Genomic DNA, 11,367 nt, shown 5'->3' with positions numbered 1-11,367 from the left:
TGCTCTTCTGCTTCCATAAACAACTTCCTTTTCCAGGAACGAGCATTTTCTAGTGAAAATTATTTCACTGAGAAATTTACAGGGGAGCATTTCTTCCCCTACTTTCTTTAAAAACTTGGAGAGAAGTTTTTTTTTAATGTAGGTAAGAATTCATATTTACATGGCCATCATCACCAGGTCATTTGCATTTTGGGCTATGTAAAAGCCTCATTCATCTTTGACTTGAAAAATTCCTCTGCTTTCACTAACTGAATTTTGCCCAAGCAGATATTTTTGGTCCTGTAAGACCTGCCTTAAAATTCTCTAAGTGTTGAGCCTATTTTCTACCAGCTCATACATTACCCCTCACTAGTCTTTACCTTTATAACAATTATATATTTTTGCTGCAGGGTCTTTACACTGAGTTCTTGCCAGCCCTTTCTCCTCAGCATTAACAGTTTCCTTCTGCAGACTGCTAAAAAGTGCCCTGCTCAGGGCTGAGGTAAAGGAAGGCCACTCCAGGCTTGTGCCCAAGGCCACCACTCGGCCACTTACGCGATTGCATCATTTTTCAACTCTCATTTATCAGGACAAACAAGTGTGTAGCTCTTATGTTTGCAAAGAAGGGCTTGAAATTTACTCTGAGTTAATTTACTGTTGTGAATTCTTGCCCTGTTCTTTCATTGTTATGGATAGGTTTCGTCACAGTGGTAGGGGTAGGTAGCATCTCCTCTGGGACACCGCAGGGAACGAGGGACAAAGCTGTCCCATGCCTCAAGGAGTCTGACCGCTGCCTTCCCTCTCCTGTGCCACTCTCCCTTTCAGGCATAACCCCCTCTTTCCTGAGCTTTAGTTTAAAAATCTCCACCCACTTGCTTTTATCTGAAATGTGGACCCTTCTGAAGCTTCTCAGGACAATTTCCATGGGAAACATTTGTCTCACAATGGAGTCGCTTCCCATACTTTTGGGAGCAGAGGGGCAATTTTTTTCTCATAAACTGGACTATGCACCATTGTGCGTACTGTAAACCTCTGTCAGAGGCCTGAAGAAGGACCGGTTGCCTCCAGCTAACAATACCACGAGGCTAATTGGTAGAAATAATTATCCCAAAGGCTGGAAAAACTCAATTAGAAGAAAAACACATTAAAATATTGTTCCCAGATACTCTATCTTCATTATAAGAGACCACCCATGTGAGTCCTGTCCTCCCACTGTTATACAGAGGTGTTATTTTTTAAAAGTAGGAAATTTCAGATAGGGTAGGGAAGAAGGCTAAGGGAGTCTTTGGGAGAGACACAAATCAATCTGTCACTTTGCACTGAAGAGACAGTGTTAGAGGAGTAACAGGCCATTAGTGAAAGCCAAGTGCCTAGACTTCATGGTTTATTTCTTAATAATGTGTGATCCAAATGCATTGTATTAAATGTAAAAGGAGAGGGAAATTATATTCCATATACTCCACACTGTATTGTAGTCAGGCAGACAGCTGGTTGCAGCACACACAGCCTGAACCACCTCTCTGGCGGTACATGCCATCCTCACTGAGGTCAGTATTATTTCTTGTCCTGACAAGGATTCTCTGCTCAAAAGACTTTAATTTTTTTGGTCTGCTTCAAGCAACAGCGGGGGGTATGAGCAGGGCATTTTTCTCAAGTGATGAAGTCTGTTCCCACGGCTGTGGGAAGGAAGATGGAGGCAGAGGGAGCGGGAGGCAGGAACAGGCAGAGGAGTGGGATATTCAGAGAGATATGAACTTTGGCAGGAACATTTGGACAGAGGCACTGGAAGTAGGTTTAAACCAGATATGATGTTTTAGAGCCGGGAGGCAGCTTCCACTGCAACAGGTCTGCAGTCAGCAGAGTCAGCCCTTGCCTGTGCCTCAAATGCAGCTGATGAATTATTTCTCCAATATTCCTAAACTTGCAGGCCCATATGGAAGCAAGGAGACATGACTAAAACCTGCCTCACCCTCCTTTTGTTGGGTCAGCAGCATCCACAGCTCCAGCTGCTCTGTAAATATCACTCACAGAGATGTTTGTGAGCCCTGATGAGCACGATGTGAGCTGGAGAAGAGGCAGGGCTGCTGCCTGCCCTGCCTGCTCACCAGTGCCCATCATCCACATAGTGCTGTGCCTGGAGGCTCTGGCTGGGATCAGGGCTCCCACTGTGTGCTCTTATCTGCAAAGCTGCAGCCAGATGGAATCCCTGTCCAAAGGGCTGACTAGCCCAGACAGTCCATCTGTGGGAGAAAGGAAATGCTATTCCCACTTCATAGAGGGAGCACTTATGGCACTGAGTTTTTCCTGATGTCAGAAAGGATGTTGTGGCACAGCAGGGAAGAACACCCAGGTCACTGCATGCTCCTTTTCTGTTAGTAGGACACCCTAATTTCATATGCTGGGCTGGTCTTAGTGAGATGGCTGCATCCCTTGGTCCCATATAGTTATACTGGGCAGAAGAAACACCTGAAGATGTTCTCACACTGTAGGGGTTGTGGGGACACTCTGGTCCCAGGAGCCCCCTTGCTGCTAAAATTGGGATTCTGGCCTCCAGGAGAAGCAGCATCCACGTGAGGTAGGATGGTTGTGTCTTCTGCTCTTACTGGAACGAGCCAGAAATGGGAAAAAGGATGTTTTTGATCAATGCCTCCTCCTTGGTCTCAGACTTTATGTAACTTCAAACATTGCCATTTTTGAGGGCAGCTTCCCTGTCCTCTCCCGTACCTCCCCATCAGGTAGGTCTGACAACAGAGCTGCAAACAGAATCATAGAATGATAGAATGGTTTGTGTTGGAAGGGACTTTAAAGATCATCTAATTCCATCCCTCCCCTGCTTTGGGCAGGGGCACCTTCCGCTAGACCAGGTTGCTCAAAGTCCAACCTGGCCTTAAACACTGTCCTTTGAGTAACATCTGATCACTCCTCCTTGTGCTCAAGGTTCAGTGGAGTTCCTTGCCAGTGAAATGTTTCAGTTTTTCTTCTCTTCATATAACATGCAAACTCCAAGTGCATCTTGACTGTGGGAGCAAGCATTAAACCCGTGGTCAAAAGCCCTGCAGAAAAAGGCTGTGCTCATATATTCAGGAATTTGTGCGTAGCTGGAAATAAAAGAGGTAGCAAGAAGAGTTGGGTTGCTTTGGGTTTTTGGGGTTTTTTTTTGAAACATAAGTTGGAATTTAAGAATAAAACATTCATTCCTCCTGCTTAAATTTGAGCTGGATCCACACTTTGGATGGCTCTGTTTGCAGATAGAGTGGCTATAGTCCTGTAATAGCCTCTTTCTGTGACCAGTAATGACATATTGCTACTGCAGTAAAGAAGAGAAGTGTTGAAAGACATTTTACAACTCAGAAATGGGGAAATTCTTCCCTTCTTCCTCCACACATATATGCCATAATGTGAGCAAATATGGCAAAGTGCAACTATGTGGCACATGTTGAAGCTGAAATCTGCCTGTTTTTCTCCTCTGGGACTGAATTTGACAAGGTCTTACTATTTCAGGAGTGCTAAAACGAAACAGCAATATACTGCTGAGCTTCATCCAAACCCAGTTTTATTATATGAACTACTTTCATCTACTGCCTATGCCTCTTCCCATCCAAATATGGACAGAATAAACACAGCAAACCCACAAACTTTGCTGCTCTGCTCAGAGAACACAAGAGCTATCCAGTACACTCATAAAAAAATTCAGATATTTCACCTCTGTATAGGAATTTTTATCTATAGTTCCCAGCTTGCTTTGTAAAGGAGGGAAGGATAGTGTCTGTGTTTTACTGATGAGAAAGTAGGATAAATAAGATGTAAACCCAAATTCTTTAGGAGTTTGAATCTTGACTCCAGGATGGAAAGATGTGAGGGTCTGGATGGAAAAAGTAATATGTTAAAGGATATCCGGCGCTGGAAATCTTTAATAGACATGGGCCAGCCTCTCACTGTGTGGAGGTGCTGCAATTTTACTTTTCCCAGCTCTGGGGAGAAAAGTACCTCTTCACCCAGAAACTGGGAATTTTCTTTTAGTAAGGCTGGTAGAAATGCCAACAGCAGGCTTAGCAACACCCCCAAGCCTGCTGAATTCAGTGGGAGTCCCTTCCTTCCAGCTTCAGTGGTAAAACAACTCCTAGGTTATTTTGAAGAGAATTGTCAAAAGGCTCCCAGTTTAGGAATTTCTTTCTTCTTTCATGACCCTTCTAAATAGATCAGCTCTCCTGAGACCCAGGTGGAGACCAGTCAGCTGAGCTGGTGGCTTTGCAGCAAAAGAGCCAACATGCTCAAAAAGAAGTTCTAATGCTGTCTGACGAGTAGTATAAATAAATAGGATGCAACGAACAGCGATATTATGCAGACAGGCATTGTAGTCATTTTAGCTGGATGAGCTCATTCAGTACCATGGAACAAAATTTTATAATTGCCTGGGGGACATAGTGGGTGCCTTTAAGGGGCAAAGGATATTAATGATGTTATTCAGAAAGATTAATGCCATTATATCACAGAGTCCCCCATGACTCCAAAGAGCACATCTATTAATGAACTTACTTATGATTAAAACATGCTGAGCGAAACAATAGTTAATTGAGTAATGGAAAAAAATACAAGGGAAGATTTTATCTTTTATGAAAGCAGATTTAGACAGTTAGGCCTGTGACTAAAATTGTCTGTGAGGTGCACAGGATCATGTTTTCAATCAGAGACTGTCATCACCTTTTGGACAGGACACAGGAACTGGCCACTGTGGGCTTCTTGCCATCCCAAATTAACCGCTGCACATCTGGCACAGAAGAGCTTCACCACTTTCTTCCATTTTACTGCTGCAATATCTACACCATCCCAACTGCTTGGACAGGCCCACTGAGGAAGACTGGAGCAAAAGGGTCTGAGACAAGGTACAGATATCAAATGTCTGTGGTTTTGGATAGTGCCTACAGTGAGAAATCCAGGGAGTGGTTAACTAAAGGGAAGTCAGGGTGGTGCAGGGCATTTGTTGAGCATGATAACTGCTCATGTGCCTGCTCCTGCTCCTTGGGGAGGCAGAGGGTGCTGGCCAAGCCAAAGAGGGTCTCTGCAGACCCCAGCTGGAGGGATTGAACCCCGAAAGAGCTCAGGACTGTGGACCTTGGTCTTGCTGCAAGGCTAACAGGAGGAATCTGAGGTGGGGAAAGGGACCTTGCAGGCCATTGCCAGTGTCCCCTTGAGAGCAAGGAGGAGCTGCTTGTGGAGGCCCATCACAAGGGATGAACGTTTTCATCTGCATTTGCACTCCTGGATCAAAGGGCTTGGAGAGTCTCAGAGTCTATTTGGGACTGGGTCCATTATTCAGTTTTCCTGCTCACATATAGAGTTATGTGTGTAAAGCTGGGAATCAGTCATGGACTACTCCTGTCAGGCAGTTCAAGTTACGAAGATGATGGATGACCAGAGTTTATGCAACCTGCTTTTCTAGGAAAGACCTTTTTGGGGGGATCTTTCAACTTTTTTTTTAATGAGTAACAGCCTGGCAAGGTCTCCATTTCAACAAGCTGCCTCAAGAAGCAGTTGAAGATTTTACTAAAAACTTCTGACTACACCTGTCCTAACCTGCAGCTTCTCAAGGAGTTTTTATTATTTCATGTGTCATGTGGGTGTATTGCAAGTTTTCTTTCACTTCCTCAGACTTAATTCCCAAAAGTCATCAGAGACACATTGATCAAAGCATGGCTCTGTCCCTCTGATCTCTGGGAACCTGCTGCCAGAATATGTTGCCCTCTGCCTTGCCCAGCCCCAGGGCCAGAGGTGGGATATCCACACCTCAGGATGTCCATCCCTGCAAAGGGAACAATGTTTCTTGAGAGTGGAGCAGGGATGTTGGTGCCTGAGCCTCTTGCCAACTCTTCACTTCAGCCTTTGGGCCAGTGCAACACTACCCGTTCTCCTTTAGAAGCAAACAGCTGCAGATAATTTTCTACTTCATGTTCTCTTTTCCCTTACAAGCCATACTATACATGGCTTTTCCTTTAAAAAAGACACTCCCCTCCCCTTCCCCACACGCACATATCCCTCCCTCCATCCTCTGTAAGTGCCAAACTCCACATGGCTCGGTGTCCTTCCAGAGCCCTACCTTGGCACCACGGAGGGGCTCCTCGTTCTGGGGCAGCTGGTGTGATCTATCCCTGGACACAGGCTCTTTCCTCCTGCTGGAAAAAGAACATTTGGGCTATTAGCAGAGAGGAAGCTCACAGTGTCATGAAAGTTTATATCAAACAATTGTTGTACCAAAGGAGCTGGAAAAACAATTTTTTTTAAACACTGCTCGATCATTTCCCTTTTTTTTTTTTTTAAACAAAAGCTCAAACTCTTCAGCTATAAAAAAAAAAGAGGATGGCGTATTAACTCTTCACTTTGTTTACACAACCCCAAAAAAATAACTGTAGTTTTCAGCCCAGAACGCTGTATCTCTAATCCTGCATGATGGATTCTTATCTAAAAGTTGTGTTTCAAAATAAGCTCTAATAAAATTATGCACCAGCCAAGGCAGGAAATACAATCCTTGCCCTACCCTTTCTATCTTGTTCCCCATGATTACAGACCTATTGAGTGTGCCATAAGGAAACACACAATAGAATGAGATCAAATAATAAATGGAAGCAATACATCAGCCATATACTCCTTTAGCCCAAAACAACTTTCCCCTCCAATTTCAGTCCATGAGGCCATGAACAGAGCAGCACGTATTACCCTTTGTGGGTCAAAGGTGTATTAAGGGTAGAGATAAAAACGTGAGTTGATTTTGCTGGTGAACAAATAACAGTTTCCCAAAGGAAACCCAAAGCTGAAAAGATGTGTGGGTTCAAGTTATGTATCTGTCACTAATGAATGTTTTCACGTCACTTAAAGAAAGGGGGGTGGCATCTGCACCACCACAGTATCACAATGTTGATTTTTATTTAGTAATTTAAGAAAATAGGTATTTTATTGATCTGTGTGATCTTTTCTTTCATTGGGGATGTGAAAAGCTGTGGTACCCTGAACCAAGTGCATTTTCTTGTCTCTCAGGACACCTGAGTTTCTACCAAGTATTGGCCCAGAATTCTCTCAGAATTGGAGAGACGTATGTTTTCCCCATGTTTTTCATCCTGACTAAGTTTTGTTGAACTCAGTTTGCAGAAGACTGTGCAGAAGTCTTTAGTGGTCCCCAAACTACAAGAACTGCTATATTTTACTACACAAACTCTGGATTCACCCAAAATTATGAGATGAAAGACCAGTGATTTTTATCATTGATTTATTTGCTGTAAGATACTGACAGGTTGATACCTGTCGTTCCTAAAACTTTACAGGGAACTACACTACACGGTGTAAACAAAGTTACCCTATATGCTGGTGTCATAGTTAAACAAATTATGTCTTACAATTAATTTTTTAATGATAAGTGACTCACGAAAGTCACAAGAGGCTGTTTCTATGAGACCATTTATCTATTTGTAAAGCTGCAGTTTTGTAATGTAACTTTAGCATTTATAATGTTTTACCATTAGTACTTTACTAGATTTTGCAACCTAAAGGTTGATATTATAGGTAGCATGAAACAGCATTTTGTCTCTAAAGGTTGAGCAAAGGCTAAATATCCTTAAATTACACTCATGGCAGCATAAATGTTTTGAGTTCTTTTGCAATCACAGTTTTGTTAAGCAGCAATGTTACTTTTGTTGAACTTGTAAAGCTTCCAGTACAAACTTGCTTTTGTTGACAGTACGATTTTTGTAGCATTTTCAAGATAAAAAGCTATTTTGATGATCAGAAGAACCTGGCACTTACTTATAAGAGAAACAGGAACAAATGGGGTTTTTTGTTCTATTGTGGTAGGCACTTGCAGAGGACAAAGTCCATTAATGCACGGGAGCTGATGAGACATAATAAGAATGATGTAAATACATAAGTAGATAATTGTCTGGACAGTTGCGTGGAGTTAAGCGTTTTAAGCTATTATCTGTGGTTATTGACTGGTCCATAAGCATCTGGGTCTACTGCTCCCTGAGCAATATGAGCTGGGAGAGATGAGAAGCTGCTGAAAGCTGTGAACTGGAGACAGTCTGGGCTGACCACCGGGCGTTTCAGTGACTTCTCTCTTTAAATTAGGTCTGGGTTTGTAAGGGGGGAACCCGGTTGACTTGACTTCCAGCTGTGCCCTTACTCTGCAGCTTCAGGAGCCAAAATTATTGCTATCACCTTCCTTTAGCAAAAGTCATCTCAGTGTGGCTTCTCGTTTGCAAAGGGGAATTGGATGCAGCTGCTGGGGCATGTAGAAGTTGGTAGCCCTTTGCTGTGTAAAAGTCAGAGAGAATGAACCAAATGCTCACAGCCTGTGTGCAGCAGGAGAAAATGACACTGATGTCTGTGGAAAAACAAAAGGAGGCAAGCAGGAAATAAATGAAAAAAATCCATGAGAAAATGGATTTTGTGGTGTGTTTAACCATGGCTGGGAGGAGGTGCCTACGAAATGAGAAAGTTTACTTTCTTGCCTGTGGGGTTTATTTGTTTTTTAAAGTTTCCTTTAAAAAGAGCAGGAAAATTCAAGCAAAAAGTCAAGTTTCTCATCAGCTGGTGACTCAGACAGCTCAAGCTGTGAACATCTCTGTGATTTCTCACTAAGCAGCATGTGGTTCTCTCAGCCTTGGTGCAAAGACCTCCTTGAAAGATCCATTTGGACAAGTTAAAATTTATGCTAGTGTCTAAAGCTAGGCAAGCAGATGGACTTTTATTGGAAGAGGAATGCCCTGAATGAAAGCAGGATTAGCTTCGTGGAAAATCACCTGTGCTAAAATACTAGTTTGGGCCAGTGACTGATTTAGTGACAGTGGATGGAAGAAGCCAAACATCTGTTTCCCTTGATCTTTTTTAAATGTTTGCCTCATCCTTTCATAGTGCCAAGCCTACAAGTATTTCAAGATCAAAGTTCCCAGCTTCCTGAACATTTCCTATATTTAGCTAATACCTGAATGAAGCAATGACCTTTCTCAAAAAGAGATGAGTTGGATGAACTGGGATTGCAATCTGTGCCTCAGCTTTCTTCCTCGTACCCAGCACAGTCATGAGTGCCATGACTACAGTTCCCTGTATAGTGTCAAGCTCACCTGGAATAAGGTTTCACATCTGTTGATCAATGATGGACAGCACTAGGATCTCCTTTGCTGAAAATGCAATCGATCCAGGATGTGTAAGATTACAGGAGGGCAAGACTTGGGTTCTCATCCCATGTAAATTGCCAAAATGTTGATTTTTTGACTTGAACTCCTCCTTTAGCATCTAATACAGACCACCTGAAATCTTCAACTTTGATAATTTCTAATCCTTTTATTTATGTGTCAAGCTACTATTAGTTTACTATGTATGTTGTAGATACATATTTTAGGACATGTATGTGTGTGTCAATATGCACTGATTTTTTTTCTTTCATTGTAAGGTTTAAAATGGGGCATTCTGAGAATTCTGAATCTGAAACACTTTCCAAAACATATTTTTCCAGTTTCTCTGGAGAATTTTCCTCCAGTTCTATAGTGAAGCCATTCAAAATAGACTGAACAGGCAAAGTATTTAAGTGACAATATTCCAAATGGCAGACACTTTAGAGAGAGGCATTGGTACATGCTATGTGTTTTTAGACACATTTCAGTTCTTTGGTACAGTATGTATTAAAAAACTTTTTTTTCCATGCTATTCCTCATTTGTGGAGGGTGTGCTTCTTGGAACAAACTTGCTGTCCAAATAATCTCAGGATGAAAGCTATTACAGCTGAACAAGCTGTATAACTGGCCTTTAGTTAATTAATGGCAATATACCAGACAGTCATTAATAGTTATGTTATAGATTGAGGATTTTTTTCTAAATTTGTTTTCTATTGCTGAGGCTTTGATTACTTTTTGAAAGAACAAGAAAGCTGAAGGTATCTGTACCCCTGTGCAGCTTCTGGAAGAGCTTAGATAGATTGAAAAAACATTTCTAAGAGCTGACTGAATTGGATAATTTTTGTTTTCCAGGTTTTTTTCCTCTCTTTTCTCTGTCTCATCCATACTGACATGACTGGCATTTTAATTACATAATATTGCACTTTTTCAAATTGCATTTCCCTGTGATGGTGGAATAGCAGTTCTCCCATCAAGATGCAAGAAAGTGTATACGGTTGTGGGTGGGGGAAGGAATTTAATATATTTTTATGCAAAACTCATCTAAACTTCAAAAATGAGCCAATTTCCATGTGGAAACAGATTTGGCCTCCTTTAAAAGCTGGCTGACTTCCCTGGAAAATGTATCCATTTCGGCCAACAACTCTCTAAACTAACAGAACTTTTTCTGTGGACATTTTAAATCCAAAATGCAGTACAGAAAACTTTTCAGGATGAGTTTGTTTGCTGTTTCATACTTCTTCAGTGGTCACCCAGCTATGAATTGGCTTGGTGTCATAGTGAGAATCTCCAGGTTTTCCAGAAGTGAAAGACAGCAACTACAGTCCCAAGCAATTGAAAATCTGAGTTTATCCTCTCATCTGGAGTGTGGTATGGGACATGACACAGAGCTCCCTGATGCCATGCTGGGACACTCATTCTGCATTCACAGAGGTGAAAGTCTAGCACAAGGTAATCCCCAAACACAACCCAGACCCAATCTTACCTCAGGGTCTGAAACACCATGATAAACCACCCAGGCACAACGAAAATGGAGACAAGTGTATCCCTTTGCTGTTGTTGTGAAGTTATGAGAGTAAATTCCTGGGCACCATGCTAAGGATTTACTGTAGAGTTTGGCTTGTGCCAGGGGTGGATTTTGTTACATGGCTGTAGACCTGCTGAGTGCCTTACCTTTGCCTCTAGAAATTCTCAGACTGCTGGGGCACTAACACAGATTTGCACAATGTCCTCAGGGCTCACACAAATGCGGCAGGAACAGCAGCAAGAAAAAGGGCATTTTTTGCCTTTGAGAAAGGCTGTTTGTTCTGTTAGTGGAGGGTGAGGGAATGTGCAGCCTAATGCCTGATATTTGACCTATTTTTAAAATTTCAGTATCTTTCCTTCTGGCTTCATTATCACCCCAGTCCTTTCCAACCCAAACCATTTTGTTATTCTGTGATTCTATGACTCTGTGGTAAAGTACTTTTCTCTGGGTCACACAACAAGTGAATGGGAGAACTTGTTTTACGACACGTTCCTATCAGTTTTAAAGCACATAGTTCAAAACGCACTCACTAACTGCTTAAACAGCTAAAGAAAACTCTCCTGGAGGATTTTTATTTTCATGGTGGGTTTTAACGTGCCACCACCTTTCCCTTTTGAAAACATATGTTAAAAACTCCAACATAATTTCTTTCCTTGCCAATGTCAGCGTAAGGGGAGGAAGAATATTGTCATTTGGGTTGCTAAT

This window comes from Lepidothrix coronata, unplaced genomic scaffold (genome assembly GCF_001604755.1).
Source record: "Lepidothrix coronata isolate B3197 unplaced genomic scaffold, Lepidothrix_coronata-1.0 Scaffold85, whole genome shotgun sequence".
In the NCBI taxonomy this organism is placed as follows: Eukaryota; Metazoa; Chordata; class Aves; order Passeriformes; family Pipridae; genus Lepidothrix; species Lepidothrix coronata.
This window is presented reverse-complemented; position numbering follows the sequence as displayed.